The following is a 19,482-nucleotide window of genomic DNA, read 5'->3' as shown; positions in this document are numbered from 1 at the left end:
TTGCACACATTATTGTGGTGGTGCTGTTATCATTTGTAGAGGCCCTGTAACATCAAACCTTTCCTTGCTGCTTAGGGAAGGGGCTCCAAATGACTGACTTGGAGAAGAAGGGCACTCATGTTTAAGCACCGAGTTGGGTGATGGATACGGCTAGATATTTCTACCTTTTGTCTTCTTTAAGTGAAGAAACAGGCCCAGAGAGACAAGCCCAACAAGATCCAGACTCTTTTTTGTGACTCCAAATTGGTGCTCTTTTCATTGCACCATACCCCCTTCCATTTGGGTCCCTAAACATCTGTCGCTGGCTTCAGATTCAACCACTGATGTGTGCCAGTGAGGATGGATGTCTCAATTAATGTTGGTGCCAAAGAGGCAAAAGGAGGCTGTGGCTGACTCACTGATGTCAGAGTGAAGGGCACAACCTTTGCTTTAAGTCTGTTGGTGTAATTAAACCTACGTGTACACCTCTGTCTTTACCACTTTTCCTTTTTCATGCATTGCTCTGTAATTGGGTCAGCATCAGTTTTTTAAATTAACCGTTGGCTGCTATGTTGCCTGGTTTATGACAGTGACTGGAGATGTCTTCATACTGGTTGCTGGCTGATACCAGCTTCCTTCCCACCCACCCATATGTCCAGTGGAAGCAATAATAATAATAATGGCTGCCATGAATCGAACATCTGGGAACTTTCCATAATTTCATTTACTTCTTATAGCCACCTCTGAGGTGGGCAGTATTATCATTCTTGTTATGTATGAGGAGCTGAAGCCCAGAGAGATTGATTAACTTCCTCAAGGCATCACAGCCAGTAAGTGGCCAACCTGGGATTTGAACCTAGGCCTTCCTGTTACTGAAGTCCCACCTCTGCATCCATTGGTCCCTTCTACTTTTGGCTGACTTACATTTTGAGATTCCAGAAAAGATACTGTTTGAAGCAGTTCCATGACTTTAAAAATGTGAAAATTACTGCTGTAGGAGAATGAACCTCTGGCCGGGGCCCTGATGACCTAAGGTCTTGCCCTGGGTTGATGCAAAGCCACTTGTCCTTTCTGAGCCTCTGTTTCCCCACCTGTGAATGCAGGACTACACTATCAGCTTCAGAAATGTCAAGCTATTGAATACACTGTCATAATGACAGTGCATTTAGCGTTCTTACCTATTTGAAACCAAGCATTTCATAATAATGATAATAGTTGTGACTACTACTGTTGCCCAGCAGCTCTTGTGAGAGCATCTTCAGGACCAATCAGAGGCTTGACGGTCTCTGAAGAAGACGCTCACCCACATGTGTGGTTTGCTGTTCAGCAGTAGAACCTGTTCAAGACCAGTTTCTCACTGAGTGGCATGCGGATTCCAGACTGCTGCTGTCCCTGGAATCCCGCCTCCCAGGGAGTGAGGCAGGGTATCAGGAGTGCCCAGGGAGGCCCTTCCCGTCCCTCCCCTTCACTCCCAGTGCTTCCTCTGCAGGGGACAGGTGCATCCCCAGGCACCTCGGCTTCAGCTCCTTGTTTGCAGACACTTTCACAGTTCCACATCACCAGAGCATTCAGTGATGGCTTGGTCTTGAACAGTTGTTCATGTATAGTCATTGAATAAGGGTTCTTAGGAAGTTCATGGCCAGTTCTCACAAGGAGCAGCTGCAGCCTTGAGTGTGAGTGAGGCATTATCATGCAGTGCCTAAGAGCTTGGACAGTAAGTTGCATTTGAGTTTGAGCCTCGACTTCATTATCTACTAGCTGTCTCTCACTGATCGAGTTTCTTAACCTTTCTGAGCCCTATGTCTTTACTTAAATAGTGGGAATAAGGACACCTCACTGGTCATTGTGATACATGACAAAGCCTATGAAGAGCCTCCAGTGATGCCTGGCACATAGTAGGTGCTCAGTAATGTTAGCTTCAGTACCAGTCATCTCTGGATAATAATTTAAATGCCAGAATTATTTCTTTAAGTTTTCAATAGGCTCCTGCTTACCTCTTCCTTTTATCTATTGGTGCCAGGAATCTGGTCCTCCTGCCTCGTTTATCTCTATCATCTATTTATCATCTCTATCTGTAATTTCTCTGTATTTACCTATCTGTCTATATATCTCTATCTATATTCTCCATCCGTCTGTCTCTGTCTCTTTCGCTATATCATTCATTCATCCATCTATCTATATCTGTCTACTCTTTATCTATCTCCCTATATCATTCATCTGCCTATCTGTTCATCTATCCATCCATCTTTCCAACCCTATCTCTTTTTCTCTCGTCATCATCCATCTATCCATCCATCATCCCACCCATCTCTATCCTTATCTCTATCTCTGTCTGTATCTCTCTCTCTCTGTCTATCTCTATATCATCCATCCATTCATCCAGCTGTCATCCATTACCTGTTCCTCTACCCAGGTGCTGTGGATCTGGGCCTTGGCTCACTATTTTTCCTGTAGTCTTCTGTCTCCCTTTCCACTCCCTCACCAAAAAAATCATTTTCCTTTTTGCTGGGTTACTATTGCTGGCATCATCAAGGAGACAGATAGGATGCAATAATTATTCTCTTGCATAACTGCTAGAGACAGTGTTAATCTTCAAAGTGGCTTGTTGCCCCTGGTGGGAAGGACTAAGATCTAGAGAGAAAAGCTCTGAAAACCTTCAGCCTTCCAGGAAATTTCCTCTTGGAGGGATAATTAGGCTTTAGGTTTTTGGCTTTATTCTGTGGTTCACTTGATTTACTCTACTATTACCCTGCTTGAGGGCAAGATTGACGGCTTGGAAAACCTGCCTGAAATTTTATCTTCCAGGAAGTAGCTTATATCACCTGTATCCCTGGGAAAGAGTAAATATTGACACACTGAACAAAATAACCTGTGTTTTAACATGAGGACGTGAATGAAGAGATGCTGCAGGAACTGGAAAGCTTTTTCCTGATTTCACAACTAGCTCCCTCACTTCTGTTTGGTTGGAATTTGAGTAAGTGCTGTGTGCCATGCACAGATCTGGGTGCAGGGCAGATCAGTGAATGAGACTCACAGGGTTTCTGCCACAGAGAGCATACATTCTAATGGGGAGTGGGGTGTGGGGGTAGGCAGACAGTGTACAAAGGACACAAGTGTCAAGTGTGGGCATTGAACCCATGCCTCTATGTGACTGGCCAAACTGATGGAAGTACAGTTCCTGAAAACTGATTTGCTCATTTACAAAATGGAAAAGTTGCAGTCTGGACTTGGGACGCCCCTGTGTGGTGTCTGCAGCATTTTCAGGGCTGGTGTTTAATTCCTGTGCTTTGCCAGATGGATGCTTACCAAGCCCTCTTGTGTTGCCTTGGCCATCACACTCCATTCTGGCTCTAAATTCCCACACTTTGGTACCACCATTAGGCAAACCCAGCCTTGTTCCAAGAGCTCCCTGTCCTTTTACACACGGGTATTTTTTCTGCCTATGCTCTTGGAGTCTTTGGGCCAAATGGAAAAACAATGCTCACATGACCCACCATTTTAATATGTTTCATCAGATAATGAGTCTTATTATCCAAAATTTGTTGACTTGTCATCGTGGCTGTGTTCCAAAAACCCACTCTGAACACTATTTTTAACACATTTTTGAGGTAGTGGTTAGACTAATTGCATGGTGTTAATCTGTTCAGGAATTCACATTGAAGGCCTACTAATTTTCCTCTCTTCTCCCTCCTGCTCTTCTTTCCCTTCCTCCCTCTTCCCCCCTTTTCCCTCCCTCCCTCCCTCTCTCTCTCTCTCTCTCTCTCTCATTACAAACTAGAATCTCTCGCTGCAGAAAAAAATCCATATTGTTTAGAAGAGGATAAAGTCATGTTCTTATTCCCTCCCCAGAGAGTTTATCAACATTAAACACTTTGGGTAATCTTTTAATTTTGTTGTTGTTGTTGTTGTTCTTTTTATGCGGCACACACACATGCGTACAAACCCTCACATGCCTGGCTCCATAGCTCACTGACTTTTTGACCTAGGGTAATTTACTTAACCTCTCCAAGCCTCACTTTTCCCTAATTTTCAGATGGAGAATATTAAATAACTCATAGGGCTGTGAGTGAATATTAAATTTTAAAACTCATGTAAATATTTAATAGTGTCTGGAACACAAGTGCTCAATAAATAAATAAACTACTAATTTTTTTGAACAAAAAAGACATCATACTATACACAGTGAGAGCTTCCTTTCTTTTTACTCATTGGTAAATCATCAACATCCTTTCACGTCACTAGATACTCTTCATTTCTTCTTAATGGCCTCATACGGTTCTGTCGTACAGATTAAATTAATTTAATAATTCATGTTTTTCTTGACAGCGTATTTTATCTAAGGGAGAGGGAGAGAGAGAGAGAGAGGGATTTTTTTAAGGACTTGGAATATATGACTGGGGGGGACTGATAGCAGTGTGAACTTCTTAGGGCAGGCTGTAGCTGGAAACTCCCATAAAGGTGGATGCTGAAGTCCTTTGTCCGAATTCCCTAGGAAAAGCTGGATGGCTGGCAATTCTGGCAAGAGCCAATGCTGAAGTTGAGTCTGAATTCCTTTCTGATCTGTGAAATCATCAGTTCAGGCTTTTTTTTTTTTTTTGAAAAGTTACAAGTTTACAGAAAGTTCTTTGCTCCTATAAAAAAATGTTGCAATGAATATTCTTGCATCTCTCTCCTTGCATTCTTGTGTTGATTATCTCTTCAGGCCTGATTCCTAGAAGTAGAATAGCTGAGATGGAAGTTGTGCCAGTTTTGTTAGGTACTGTCAAATTGCTGTTCAAAAAGTTGTACCCAGTTTTTGTTCTTCCAGCAATATGTGACAGCTTGAATGTGCACTATTAATGTTAAGCTTAAGCAGTATTACTAGGCATGGTGGTATACAAGGAGCAGTATCTAATGATGGCCAGTATCATAAATGTCTTCCTTGAGCACAGGAAGACATTTCAGAGACCGCTTTACCTGACTGGTACTAAATTAAAGAGCTCATTCTTGGTTCTGGTGTCCCTTGCGTTGTCAGGGTCCTCTGCAGTGTGAGGACTGCTCAAGTAGTACTGACACCTGAAGTTTTTCATCTGCCAGTTATTGTACTCATAGCTGCATCTTTCATGAAGCACAGGGTTTTATTTTTTAATTTGATGATTTTTAGTGCCAGTCACTCGATTCTAAATCAGCCTCAACTGTGATCTTAATTACTCACACTGATTCCTAAGCCAAACAGGCCCAGGCCAGAACACAGGTGGCCTGCTTTATTTGCTGTTGCTGGTTGGTTATGAAGTTGTACAGGTTTTCCTTCTTTGGGGGACTCTTTTTATGTTTTAAGATCATGATTCTGAAAAGGTATGAAAATGGTGAAAGAAATATGAAAAAAGAAACACTGACATGTACTTTTAAGGAGGGATCTGTGCATTTCTTGTGGGGCAAGGTAAAGTCAGGTGTGGTCTATTAAGTCAAGAGAGGTTGGAAGAAAATGGGTTCAGTGTTGTAAGAATTTACACGTGACATTGCTGGGGAACATTGTGTCCCAGAGGCCTCACTGTGCTTTCACCCTTCTGTCCGGTGAGAGCTATGAATGGACTCTGATCAGTTGCCGTTTCACCTCATTTGTTGGTCATAAAACCACCTAAGATCTCTGCTCAAACACATTTTAACATTTTGTTCAGGGTTTAACATTTTGTTCAGAGTGTTGAGTATATGGCATGTGGAGTCTTTAAGAAATGATTCTAAAATTATATTCAGAAAAGTTGTGGGTATTCCTATTACATGTAAAAGTAAAGTGAAAAATGAACCTCCTTTAGAATGGAGAGAATCTAGTTATGTAATTTTCTGCTTTCAGCTTAGAGGAGCAATTTGTAGACCCATTTTCCTATTCACTCCCCACTCATCCCCCTTTATTCTTTGGTCTTATATAGGGAAAGCAGAGAAACTCAGCTGAGAACAGGAAAAATAACTAAGAACATTCCTGTGATTGTTTTGAAGCTGCCACAGAATAGACTACCTTGCCAAAAAGTGCACGTGTGGCAGAAAGGTTTCTGGAGCCAAGCTGAGCTTAACGTTTGGAGGAATGTCTGAAAGGGGATGGGGTTCCAAGGTCAAGGTGTAGAAAAATATTTTAATAAAAATTTGGGGTTAAGATCAGGGTTTGATTACACAGTGACTGATTAAGAGAGAAGAATTCTTAATTGTGCTTATAGTTGTTTATATAAAATATTTTCTCCATGAACCATCTGTTTTCAAGTTCAACTGTTTCAATTGTCATTTTTGTAAATAGAGGATAGGAAATTACTAAAATTTCAAAGTATGTGTCTTCCAGTTCAGAGCATCTATTGCCCCTGGTGGCATTATAGCCTATTTGCAGGAAAAAGATGGGAAGGAAACCTTAGATGACAAGTCAAGATAAACATTTCAGTACTGTAATTAAACATACTATATATAAATTGATTTCTCAACCCGAAGAGCACTCTCTCTGCCTGTGACTGGGCTCCCTGGATAATGTTTCCTAGTAGAGATCCATTCCCCTAAAGGCGATCTCCACTTTCAGGAAGTTTATGTAAATAATGATTTTAATTTATACTCTCTGGCACTTTGCATTCACAGGTTTAAAGATTGTGTAGAGTCATTAACTTGTAATTAACAGACTTCATAGTCCTTTCACTTTTCGTTCAAGATCTCAGAGTGTTTCTGTGAGAGGAAAAAAAGGCGGCAACTTTCTTACTCCAGAATAGACAGATGGGAGCTCTTGGGATGTGTGCCAGTCTGGGATCCACTGAGGGAACAAGGTGAGGATCTATTTCTTGAGACCATTCATTCATATAACACCTATTTGTGTCCTGCCTCTATATTTAAGCATATAAAAATATATAAATATAAACATATATTTATATATTCAGCTTTGAATATATATCCTGTCAATGTCTTCCCATTACTGACAATCACAAATTCTGTCTTCCAGTGGAGACTTGACTTTGGGAAGAACAACAAACTTTTCATAGAGGAGCTATGCCAGTGGAAATTAGGGCATTGTTTGATTTTCAAGGTGGCTGAGCTTTATGGGTAAACGGGGCTATGCTGGTTTGGATATATTATGTCCCCCAGAAAAAGTCATATTCTTTAATGCAATCTTATTTTGGCAGGTTAATTAATCTTTTTGATTGGGGTATGACCTCTTGATTAAATATTTCCATGGAGGCATGCCCGCCCATTCAGGATGGATCTTGATTAATTTACTGGAGTCCTTTAAAAGAGCCACACAGGCCCAGACTCTTGCTGACGTTGGCTCTTAGAAGTGCTTGGAGAGGCAGACAGAAGGATGGTTAGCTAAGAGATGATGCCCAGAGTTTGCCCTGGGATATGCTAAGATAGGACCCCTAGGTGCTTAGAAACATCCCGGGAGAAAGAACCAAGAACGTGCTGCAGTTGAGAGAGACATTTTGGAGACAGCCGTTTAAAGCAGACTTTTGCTAGCCCAGAGTTTGTCTGGGAGAAACAAAGAGAACACCCCAGACACTTAGAAACATCCTGGGAGAAAGCCATTTTGAGCAGACACCAGCCATGTGCCTTCCCAACTGATAGAGGTTTTCCAGATGCCATTGGCCTTTATTCAGTGAAGGTATCATCTGTTGATGCCTTAATTTGGATGCTTGTGGCCTTAGGACTGTGACTTTGTAACCAAATAAAACCCACTTTATAAAAGCCAATCCGTTTCTGATGTTTTGCATAATAGCAGCATTTGCAAACCAGAACAGGGGCCTTAGAATTGGAACTCTTGGAATCAGAGCAAAGATCAAATAGAAAAACAAGTGCTGTGTTGGACACAGGTCACTGTCACACCAAGAGGGCTCTTCTGATAAATAAAAAGTAAAAAAATCTCAAAAATCCTGCTGAACAGGTAGACAGAGGAGAAGCTATGGACCATCTCCTGAACCTGATTTTATCTATAGTAACTTTTTGGCCGAAGGGTAAGAGAGAAGTTAGGGAGAAAACTACTGTCTGTCCTTGTTGCCGGGACTGATCAGAATCCTCCCCCACTGTTTTGGCTGAGACTAGTGGTGTCTCCAGAATGGGACCAAATGCCAGAGTGGCACTGCCTTATCAGAGGAGACCCGGGGCTCTCAAGGAGGTGAGTGAAACAGCTGCCTGGTGGTAAGGCCAGAGTGCTAGGGAGTCTTAAATAAGGCAAAAGTACTCCCAAAGGAAACATCTCAGTAAAAATAAGGTTCTGATTTATTTTCCCTTTGGAAAATATTATTCTCTTCCTAATGATACACCTGAGACTCCAGCCTGGAAGTTGTGCTGGCCACCCTTCCGCTGCCCCATCAATGTCTCTCTGAAGTCCAGTCGTTTAATTGGGGCCCCTCGTGAGCGCACGCTGATAAACATCACCAGAGACCTCAGTCTTCTCTGGCCAGGTCCCTCCCAGGGAAGGGTAATGAGATCAATTCTCTTAGTTCTTATTCCTGGTTTTTTGGTAGCTCTCCCCTTTCCTGAAGGCCTGGACAGTTGTTATAACACAAACCATGACTAATATAGGGAAGCATCTGCCTTCCACGAGTGTCCCATCTCTTCTGCTTCCTGCACCCTCCTGGGTGCTCCGCCCCATAGGCCAGGCCTCCTTCCACTACAGCAGGTGCTCAACTCAGCTGCACCCCTGAGAGTGTCACTTTCCTTCCCAAGCCTGTAACCGGGTATAGTAGTGCCTGCCTCTTAAGGGAGGCTGTGCAAAGATAAAGTTGAGTCAGTGTTTGTGGGGGAGCTTTTTGTACATTATGAATGAATTCATTTATGCTCTCTCTATTCCAAGGTGCCTCGTAAATAAAGCTGTCCCATGTTCCATTCCCTTAAAGCTTTCAGTCTATTACAGGTCTGACTAATCCAGGTTAAAGCCCTCAGTTTGCTAACCTCTGCTGTTTTGTTCACTTCAAAGGGGTGAAGGTTTCAGAACCAGTCCCGGAGGGGCTTGTTAATGCCTCTTGTGTTTTCCGCCTTCACTGCTGGCTGACACAAGCCACAGATTACTAATGGTGTTCCTTAGGATAGAATAGGCCCTGGAGGCATCTCTACTTTAGCCACAGAATATTCATATCTTTATTTTTTTTTTCAGAAAATGAAAATTTTTAAGCACATTAGTTAAATTTATTTTCTGTTTAGAAACAAGGGCTATTATAGAGGAAGTAGAGATAATAATGCTAAATAAAAATATTTTCCTTGTATTCAGCATTAACTTAAGAAATGTTTATTGGACACCTGCTAAGGTGCCAGGCCTTTGAGGGTTCAGCAGTGAACAAAATAGTCACAGTGCTTGCATTCATGGGCTTGCATTCTCATGGGATCTGTTTCAGTTTGCTAAAGCTGCCGAATGCAATATATCAGAACTGGATTGGCTTTTATAAAGGGAATTAATCAGGTTACAAATTTATAATTCTAAGGCCATAAAAGTGTCCAAACTAAGGCATCAACAAGAGGCTACCTTCACTGAAGAAAGGCTGGTGGTGTCTGGAACACCTCTGTCAGCTGGGAAGGCACGTGGCTGGCGTCTGCTAGTCCTTTGCTCTTGGGTTCTGTTGCTTTCAGCTTCTGATTCCAGTGGCTTTCCTTTTAAGCATCTGTGGGTTCTCACTTAGCTTTTCTGGGGCAAACTCTGGGCTTCATCTCTTAGCTTAGCATCTCCAAATGTCTTTCCTCCTGCATCTCCAAGTTTTGGGTCTGTGTTGCCTCTGCACTCTCTCTTTCCCTGAGCTCTCTTAAGGACTCCAGTAAACTAATTAAGACCTACCTTGAATGGGCGGAGTAACATCTCCATGGAAATTAATCTAAGAAAAAGGTCCCACCCACATAGGTCTGCCCCCACAAGAGTGGATTAAAAGAACATAGTCTTTTATGGGAGTACCTAACAGATTCTAACTAGCACAAGATCTAAATGTTAAACTTACAAGTCTGAACTTACAGATTGTGATAAGTGCAATGAAAGCATAGTAAAGGGTATAATGGGAATCTGATAGAGTAACTTGATTTATTTTGGGTACAGCGGGAAAGCTTTTCCCTGTAAGTTTCACGGAAGCCATTGCTAACTTTAAATTGTGAATTTTTCTGAATACTTACTCATCTTTCACCTGTAGGCTGAGTCAGCTCTCTTTTCCTCTTTTGGGCTATATTTCTTCCTAAACTCTGCTGCTAGTTAGAGAGCAAGTGGTAAATACCCCATTAGTACTTACTGTCTTTCTAAACTAGTGTTGCCCTCAGGGAGCTTTTAAATTCTTCCCTCTTTAATAGCCCTTTGATGACAAATCTTAGATTCTGCTCTTAAGAACTCTTCTTTCTACAATGTGTGAGTAGCTGAGTAACTTTTCCTTCCAAACGGCTGATTTGTCTATGGGACAGGGAGAAATATACAGACCTTCAAACTGCCTGAAAGTGCACCGTTCATTCCCCTTTTGGTTGTGAGTTTAAAAAGGAAAAGCATCCCAGAAGATAATTATTATATGATTGTAGAAAATGTGTTTAAAAAATATAAGCCCCCCCAAAAAAACACCCTTATTTCAACATTCAGAATTATCATTGTTAACATTCATAGTAAATACTCTTCTAGCATTTTTTCTTTGCGTTTATGATATATATCTATTTCTAAATATAAAAATGCAATCATAACTTACTTTTTGGTAAGCATGTGAGCTTTTTAGTATTTAAGAGGGGGGTTATTAACTATTCCTTGAGACTTCTAATGAATATAGTTGAGTAGGCACATTCCAAATCTTCTCTCCTCTGTTCCAAATACATAGGAATGATTTTTTAAAAATAATAACTGAATTCAAAATCAAGAGGAACATTGTTTGGATCAGGAATGGAGAGGAGGGAGATTGATGGCTCAGACTTCAAAACATGCCGTAGAAATGCTTTTCAGTGCACCTTGTACATGGCAGGAAACCAAAACTGGAATCTTGCCTGAAGTTGGGGTCGGGATTGTGCTCCTTGCCAATGGCTGGAGCCTGATCATTTACAGGTTATACTCAGTAATGGGTTGATCTCCCGTGACCCAGAAAGGAAGCAGGGGTAAGTGTGAGAATAGCACCCAGACCTGTGCAGCATATAGATACGGTATCTAGCATTGTGTTGTCCATAAATGGAGAAAATCCTAAAAACCTGCCTTAGAATCTTGTTCAGAGTTGCCTATCCTACAGGACAAGGCTCAACCATGCACCAGTTGCCAGGGTGGGACACATAAGGAGGAAAAATGCCTGTGCAAGCTGAGTTTGCAAACGAACTTTCCAGAGAACCATGAAAGGCAGGCGGCAGACCCCTCAAATAAGAGAATCCAAGCACAAGGAAAGTGAACAATTTGCAAATGTCTTTAAAAATGTGTATATTTAGAATCTCAGAGAGATACAGGAGTAGTAGTATTTCCACAATGAAAATAGAAGATTAATAAAATTAGGTAAATATGAAAAAGATCCAACTGGAAATCTTGGAAATGAAAAATATAGTGTTTGACATACATATTTTTTTTAAAAAAACCCTCAAGAAATGGGGTAAACCATTGACTAGATTTAGCTGATAAAACTATGCATGAATTTTAAAGCAGGAATGAAACAGCACAGAGATAAAGGGCTGGAAAATTTGAAGAAGCATAGAGGTTAGATTGAGAAGCTGTAACATACAACCAATGCATTTTCTTGATTTTCCTCTAGTTTTATTAGACTAGTTTGTATCACGCTCACCCTTCCACTGAGAATACTAGGAAAGTTTGATAAACATTATGTATGTATTTGCATGTACCTGTGTGTGTAAATAGAAATAATATAAAATCTGTTTGGGAGAATACTGAGTCAGGGAGGCCCACAAAGGCCAAGATCCTGGAGAGGTAGAAAATGCAGGGAAGTGAGCCTGACATTAGGCGCCTCTGTTTTCGCTCCATGTATTTGCTGGTTTGTCAGTGGCAGTGGAAAGGCTAAATAGCTGAGCAAAACTTACAGCCGTCTCTCAGAGTTGGAGTTCAGGGCTTGCCAAGGAGAAGGGCTCCTGTTTAGATCCCTGAAAGTTTATATCTTAGGAATAAGGGCAAACTGGAAATAGGCCAGCAGTCAGCAAGGCTGACACTTAGCTTCTAATCAAATCAATTGGATCATGGTGATTTTCCTCTATCCCACCTGCCTGCCAAAAGCAAAAGTAAATCTTCTCTGGAGGGAGATAACATTCAGAGCCTTAGATTATCTCTACGGTTTTTCATAGGCAATGACTCCCAGTCAATAAAACACTACTAGATTTACAAGAGGATGAAGCCAATGCCTGAAAAATAAGAGAAACAAACAAACAATAGGAATAAACTTGCATAGCGTTCCATAAATTGCAGTTATTAGATATGAACTTTGAAATAACTGAGATTAAAGTTCAAGAAACTAGATGACAAGGTGGAGAGTTTTGGCAGAAAACTGAAATCTATTAAAAAGAATCAAATAGAAATTCTAGAGGTAAAATTTCCCCGGAAACAGGTAACATCTTAGTCCTTTCTTAGAGGTAGGAGTTGGGGTGGAGTTGTAGTCTGGGGCGATGATCCTGACAGATGGTTCCGGATTGTACCCTTATTCTGTAGCTTGCCTGTGGCTCAGGAAGAAAGCAGGGAGAAGTAGGAGAATAGGAACCAGGCCTGTGCAGGTACAGCATCTAGAATTATCGGTTGAGAGCAGAACCTTTTGTAAATAAGACGCCTGGTAGTGCCTAGAGGGGAGAGAGTGAGAATGCTGGAGCGAGGAGAGGGGCTCTAGGGGAGAGAGAATGCTACAAAAATTATTTTTGTTGTATATTTTCCTGTGGCCAATTAGGGTAACCAGAATGCTACATCTGCTTCTTTTATGTCGTTTATTATTTCATATTACATGATAGTCATTTGTACCATTTCATCTGTTCGTTTCTCTTTTCTGTGTGTGACCCTCTTTCCCTCCTCTGCCCCACACTCAGAACACTGCCTTCACAAAACAGGAGCTGAGTCAGTATTTGTTGAATGAATGTAGAAGGTGTAGCTGTTGATTGACTTATTTATACATTTGAGTTATTTCAGTGTTTACTGAATGATGATCCCAAGGAGGTGATGGTACAGTGGAAAACACACCCTTCTGCTCTCAGGGCCCTCACAGTTTGGACTGACAACAGAGAAAAGGAGAACAGGAGGGAAGGGAGAATAATGTTCCAGTTCTGCAAAGCCTAATTGGCACTCCTTCAGCAACTTCTTTTTCCTTATTACTAATTGTATCCATCAGGGTCCAGTCAGGGGACAAAAACCACACCAGTAATTTGAACAGGAAAAATTTAATATAGAGAATGATTAATAAATGGGGACTAGCCTACTAAGAGGGGTAAAGAGAATTTTAAACCACACTAGAGTATCACCCTTTATCTCTAGGGCTGGAGGAGACTATGCAAGAAAGGAACAGACTTGGAAGAGGGTCCCTCAAAGCTGAGATTCACACCCCCTTGGAGAGTGGGCAGCTGGCCCTCTGGATGGTGGAGAAGGTCAGTGGAGTGCCACAGGCAGGGCTGGCGGGCAGCAAGCCACCCACCCACTGGGGTGCGGAATGGAAGGGAGACCACTGGATCTCCCACATACCGTTGGCCAGGAAGCTGCCTGTTCTGTCATAGAAGAAAGAACAAAAGCGCTAGTACCAGGAAGAGAAAAACCCCTTCCTCCTACCTTATCCTTCAAGCGCCTTCTACTGACAATGCCTAATGTTGCGCTCTCTGGCAATGGAGAAATACTTAGAGCAGCTCAGTCCAATAGAAATGTGATGTGAGGCACATATGTAATTTAAAAAATGTTTATAGCCACATTTAAAGAAGTAAAAAGAACCAGGTGACATTAATTTTGATGATATATTCTATTTAATCCAATATATTTAAAATATTTCAGTATGTAATCAATATAAAATTATTAATAAACTATTCTACACTTTCTGCATTAAGTCTTCAAAATCTGGTGTGTACTTTACCCTTATATCACATCTCTTGCTACATTTCAAGTGCTCAATAACCACATGTGGCTGGCTAGTGCCCACCTTACTGGACAGTGCAGATTTGCAGGATCCAGCTGCAGTGTCAGAAAGCAGGACAGAGGGTGGATTTAGAGCTGAGAGGTAATAAATTGATAACTGGCATATGATTATAATAATTATGTGGCCACATAATGGACTGCTACAGGCATACCTTGTTTTATTGCACTTCACTTTTTTGTGCTTCACAAATACTGCATTTTTTACAAATTGAAGTTTTGTGGCAACCCTGCGTTGAACAAATCTATCGGTGCCATTTTTTGAACAGCATGTGCTCATTTCATGTTCTGGGTCACATTTTAATTATGTACATTGTGGGTTTTTTTTTTTTTTTTTACGACATAATGCTATTGCACACTTGAGACTACAGTGTAGTGTAAACCTAACTTTTATATGTACCGGGAAACCAAAAACCTCATGTGACTCACTTTGTTGCGATATTTGCTTTATTGCATTGGTCTGGAACTGAATCCTCAGGATCTCCAAGGTGTGCCTGTGTATCATTAAGAGTGATATTCTAAAACATTGCAGAAGTTTCGGAAAAAGGCTTATGTTATGTTAAGTCAAATAGCAGCATATCCAAAATTGTGTATAAACAGAATATCTATTTTGTAACAGCAAAAAACAACTTCAAACAGGAATATGTGCATTGAAATAGATAAAAGGAAATGCAGCAAAACAGTAACAGTGTTTATCTTTGGGAGATGATCCTAGGCTGTTTTGGTTTCCTCTTCCTATGTTTATGTATTTTCCAGTTCTCTTTAATAAACTCATAATTAATTCACATAGCATCCATGGTCTCATAGCACTGAGGTGTCCTTTGTGACTCCATTGGGACGAGTGGGCTTGGCCTTTGCATCAGGCACAGATTGTAGAGGAAAATGGGTGCACTGGAAATTGGATCCCCTCCAAAGAATGTGTGCACCGAGCCTGGTAAGGTTCAAGACTCTTGTCATTCTAAATTTGAAAAGTCCTCCTGGGGGTCCTCAAGATAGCGGAACACTTAATCTCCCCGAATTTATGGGGATGAGAAGGTGGTTTTTTCCCTTTCCCTTAAAAGCTGCTTGGTAATGGCTGAGATTGGAATGCTTGGCATTGTTCATTTCCTTTCTTCTTCTCAGAGATCAGGGGATTAAAAGCCTGTTATTGGAACTGATATATTTTGCCTCTTCTGCATAGAGTGCTTCATCTTCTCTGCTCTGTCATATAAAGTAGAGGTTCTTTTTTCTTTTCCTCTGGGAAGCTGGAAAAATGGGGGATGTTGTGGGCTGCTTTTGTGCTCTGTGTGTGCTGGTGGTGCTGGTGGGGTCTGCTGACATAGCTGCAAGACAGCTTGCCCATTTCGTGGGACTCTCTTGTGTTTTGGTTCTGTTAGCCTACCACAACTGTATGCTAGCTTAAAAAGCCAAAAGTGCATGAGACCAACCCAAAATCTGATCATAAAATTTTAAAAAGAAAATACCCATAGATTTTATTATGTGCCAGATACTGTTCTAAGTGCTTGCCATGAATTAACTCATTTAATCCTCATAGTAACCCTATGACATATAGGTACTGTTGTTTCTCCCATTTGATATACAGGAAATCAGTGCAAGGAGATAAAGTAACTTTGCATTAAGGTCACATAGCTAAGAGAAAGAGGCAGGATTCAAATGTACAGTCTAGCTCAGCAGTCTGTTTCCTTCGGAATCAAGCCAGTGCAGTAGTTCTCAAACTTTAGTGTGCTTCAGAGTCTCTTTGAGGGCTCGTTAAAACTCAGGCTGCTAGATTCTGGCTCTAGAGTTTCTGATTCAGTGGATCTAGGATGGGCCCTGAGAACTGGCATTTCCATTAAGTTCCCAGGTAAAGCTGATGCTCCTGGGATTACACTTACCCCCTGGTGGGACTCATCCTCCCCACCCCAAATGCCCATAGCCCTTGTACGGTGGTGGTTGGAATGGCATTTGGGCCACTGGGGTCCTGGCACACAGGAAGGTTCAGGCCACCTCAGACTCCAACCTGGCCATTTTCCAGGTGCCCTCAGAGTAAGGTGCCTTTCCTTGATGCACTTTCAACATCGTGGTCCAAATCCATAGAATGATACAACTTTGTGGGACTTTTACTTGCAAGGCAGAGCTTTGGACTCATGCCTCCAAAGGCTTTGCTTTGTGGCCAGCATTTGTGAGCGGTAGGTGGTGCCTCTCCTGCCAAGAACTTATGTGACATACTTAGGCATCTTTCCAGGCTCTTGTGTACTCTGGGATTTGGGATCTGACACTGACACCTTGGAGCAGTTTGTGAAGGGGCTTGATTGCTATTTTCCTCTTAAACTCAACAGTGGTGGAAGTATTCCACCTATATTAATCAAATACTTGAGGGAAGCCTCATGCCTATGTTGGAAATATATGAAGATGAAAAAGACATGGTCTCTACCCCACTCCCCCAAGGAATTTAAGTCTAGTGGGAGAGACAAACATGCATAGAAAGAGCTGTTAACACAGGGCAGAGTGTGATCTGGGCTCCAGGATCTGTACCGAGAGTGCTGTGGAAGCATGCTTTGTTCATGAAGAAAGCTGTATGCAATCTGGACCTTGAAAAATGGGTATAATTTCAGTAGAGAAAGATGGGAAAGAACTATAGGTTGGGGAAACAGTACCCAGAAATGGGAAAATGCAGGGCACAGTGTCCTAGCCACGAATTAGTATGGTGTCCCTGGGATAAGAGGGGGTTGAATGGAGCAAAGTTAGCAAAATGCATTAGGCTTATAATGTAGAAGGCATTGAATGCTGTGTTGGCAATGTATAACTTCTTCCATAGATGGTGGAATGTCAGTAGCTTTTAGGCAGGGGAATGGCAATGTTAGAACCGTGCTTTAGGATGAGTATGCTAGTAGAAATTTTTCTCTCTTGAAGTAGACAAGTTGGCATGATTATTTTGGCATCTTTTTCCCCCACTTGCCCAAGGTCTCCAACTTCTAAATTCCACCCAAGTGGAACATGTCTGTGTTTATCTCTCTGTAACATTTTTATGCCACCATCCTCCCCAATTTACTCCCTCCTTTAAAATGTTGCTGCTCTGCTCTCCATGATGTCCCCAGTCTAATCCCCAACCCCCACATTAGCTGGCGGGTGGGGGTGGGTAGGTGCTGCTGCCATACTCGACTCCCTCCACCCCTTGCCTCTTTGTCCTTAACTAAATGGAGTGGCAAATTTGTAGTCATTAGGAGAGAAGAGGCCAGTGCTTCTGGAGTTCCACGAACTGGCCTCTGTGCACAGGTGCTAAGGGAGAGCCCCACTCTGACCCCAACCCGTCTTTGGTTCTTTCATGAGCTGGTCGGGCCCAGCCTAGCTTGGGTCTACTCACAACATTCTCAACCTGTTCATTTAATTCGAGCTGCCCCCTTTTTAATTTTTTAAACCTGGGAGTTCCTTCAGTGAGTCTTTAATACATGGGAAAGTGATGCAGTGCAGAGAGAGGGGAATTTTTCTTATTAAATTTTTCTTTTTCTTTTAACTTGTCAACTGTGGTGATGTTTAAACCCTGGGAACCTGTTTCTGAGAGCTTCCCCCTGATGGAGAGGGATGCTCAGCAAACCTGAATTTGAACTTAATCTTGGTCAGCTCCCCACAACAGAACAGTTTCCTCTCTGCCAGGTTTCCATGTACTGTGTAGCCATCAGCATGAACCTTTTTGGGCATTTAAGTGTTTGAAGGTGGAAGACGCCTTCCCTGGTGGTGATATTGGTGCTGTTGCAACGCAAGCCTTCGCTGCCTTTCTCCACTGCCTCCTTCCTCAGCCTCTGCTCCTTTGTGGCCCCTCACTGTTGCATACACCTGTAAAGGAGCCAGAGGGAGCTTCGTCAAGGCTGAACTCTCAAAGGCTCTCTCTGGTTTATGTTTCAGGCTCTTAGATGCATGGTCAACAGTGTGGAAGCACACCCTATGGGGAGATCAAAGCTTTGGTCGCTAGTAACTGATGGAGTCACTGTTCTGTTTAATTAAACCAGGCCTGTGCGCATAGCAGTAGGATTAGAGGCTAACAGGCAGTTACAGAAAGGTGATGATGGTTAATTTCTGGCATTCTGACCCTTGATCCGTATGGCTGGTATGCAAGGAGCACTTGCCTGTCCCACCCATTCTTGATGTGAGCGTGTTTCCATGCACACCCTGTGCACATACATATGCATACATGTTGTCAGATCACTTGCTGACACCTGTTCTGTCAGCTGGATGAATCAGTGTAGAATCTGAGAACTGGCAGGGACCTGGAGGTCATTTGGTCCCATCACTTACAAGAAACTGAGGCCAGAGGGATCCTCTGGGAGGTGGTTAGGAGCAGAGCCAATAATTCATGTCATTTCTCCTAGTCTGGCTTAGTGTCATATTGTAAATGACCAATAGCTTAGTTATTTAGGTTCTCACAAATGTTTATTAATCATCTGCTATGTGTCAAGGTCTTCGACTTCATTACTTATTTCCAGTGCATCTTGCTCTTTTCCACCTCCAGCTCTATAAGACAGCTCAGCTCCACATTCCTCATGCTAGTATCTCTCCAGCTTTCTAATAACAACTAACATTTTTGAATACCAGTCATGTACCAGGCTATGATTTATGTTGAGCCCTTATAAATGCCTGATATTATGTTAGATGCTTTGCAGATGCTAACTCATTTAATATTGTGAAAAATATTTTTAGCCGAACTTATCCCTCGCTACATGCCATAGTTTTACAGCTGAAGGGGCTTTGAGTTTGAGCAGTGTGCCCAAGGATACTCAAGGAGTAACTAGTGGACCTAACTTTCTACTGCCTGCCTGTCAGGAGAGCATGTGCTTTTCCCATATACTGCCCCTATTAAGCTCTGAGGAGATGGGACAAGCCTATCCTTCTTGTCCTCTTCTCCTTTCTCCACACTTTGCCTTCTTGAAGAGAACATGCCAGTCTTTTGGGGAGGGCCTGTTTTCCTTTATTCTCCTTCCCTTCTCTTTTCCTTGTTTACAGAGGTAGTCTCTCTAAATCTAAGCCCACAAAACACAGGTCTGGTCCACAGATTGCAGAAGGGGCTGGCTGGGTTCAGGCTTCCTTTCACCAGCTTGTTCTGCATTCAGGGCTAGGCTGCCTCACCAACCTGCCTTCTGTTAGGATTCAGAGGAGCCTCATCTTCCTAAATAGCTAGTTACTTGGGAGTGAAGGTGGCATCACCTTGCTCATAGTGTTCTATCAGAGCCTCGGATGACTGAGCCCTCTTGGAAACACAGCACATGTTAAACTGAATTCGTCTTTGTGTTTGGTGAGAGGGTTATGACTTAAACTAGTGCATTTCTCACTTACTGATGGGGCCAGCTCACCTTTGCTGGGGAAGATTCTTGAATTGACCTTTGTGGCAGGAACTCCTGAGATCAAGTATTTTCAGGTGCTTCAGGCTGAAAGCTGAGGTCCCTCAAGTTAGACCCGATGTTGAAATTTTAATTGGGCAAATGCTCATTAGAGACAAAGGGCAA

General features: G+C 42.2%; 1 protein-coding gene across 3 annotated transcripts in view; it reads left to right on the top strand.

Annotated features, from left to right (window-relative positions):
* The window catches only part of LOC119526425 (carboxyl-terminal PDZ ligand of neuronal nitric oxide synthase protein), a 310,288-nt gene that overhangs the window by 134,859 nt on the left and 155,947 nt on the right, over positions 1-19,482 (top strand). The window lies entirely within an intron of this gene.

The sequence above is a fragment of the Choloepus didactylus genome, chromosome 2, assembly GCF_015220235.1.
Source record: "Choloepus didactylus isolate mChoDid1 chromosome 2, mChoDid1.pri, whole genome shotgun sequence".
In the NCBI taxonomy this organism is placed as follows: domain Eukaryota; kingdom Metazoa; phylum Chordata; class Mammalia; order Pilosa; family Megalonychidae; genus Choloepus; species Choloepus didactylus.
This window is presented reverse-complemented; position numbering and strand designations above follow the sequence as displayed.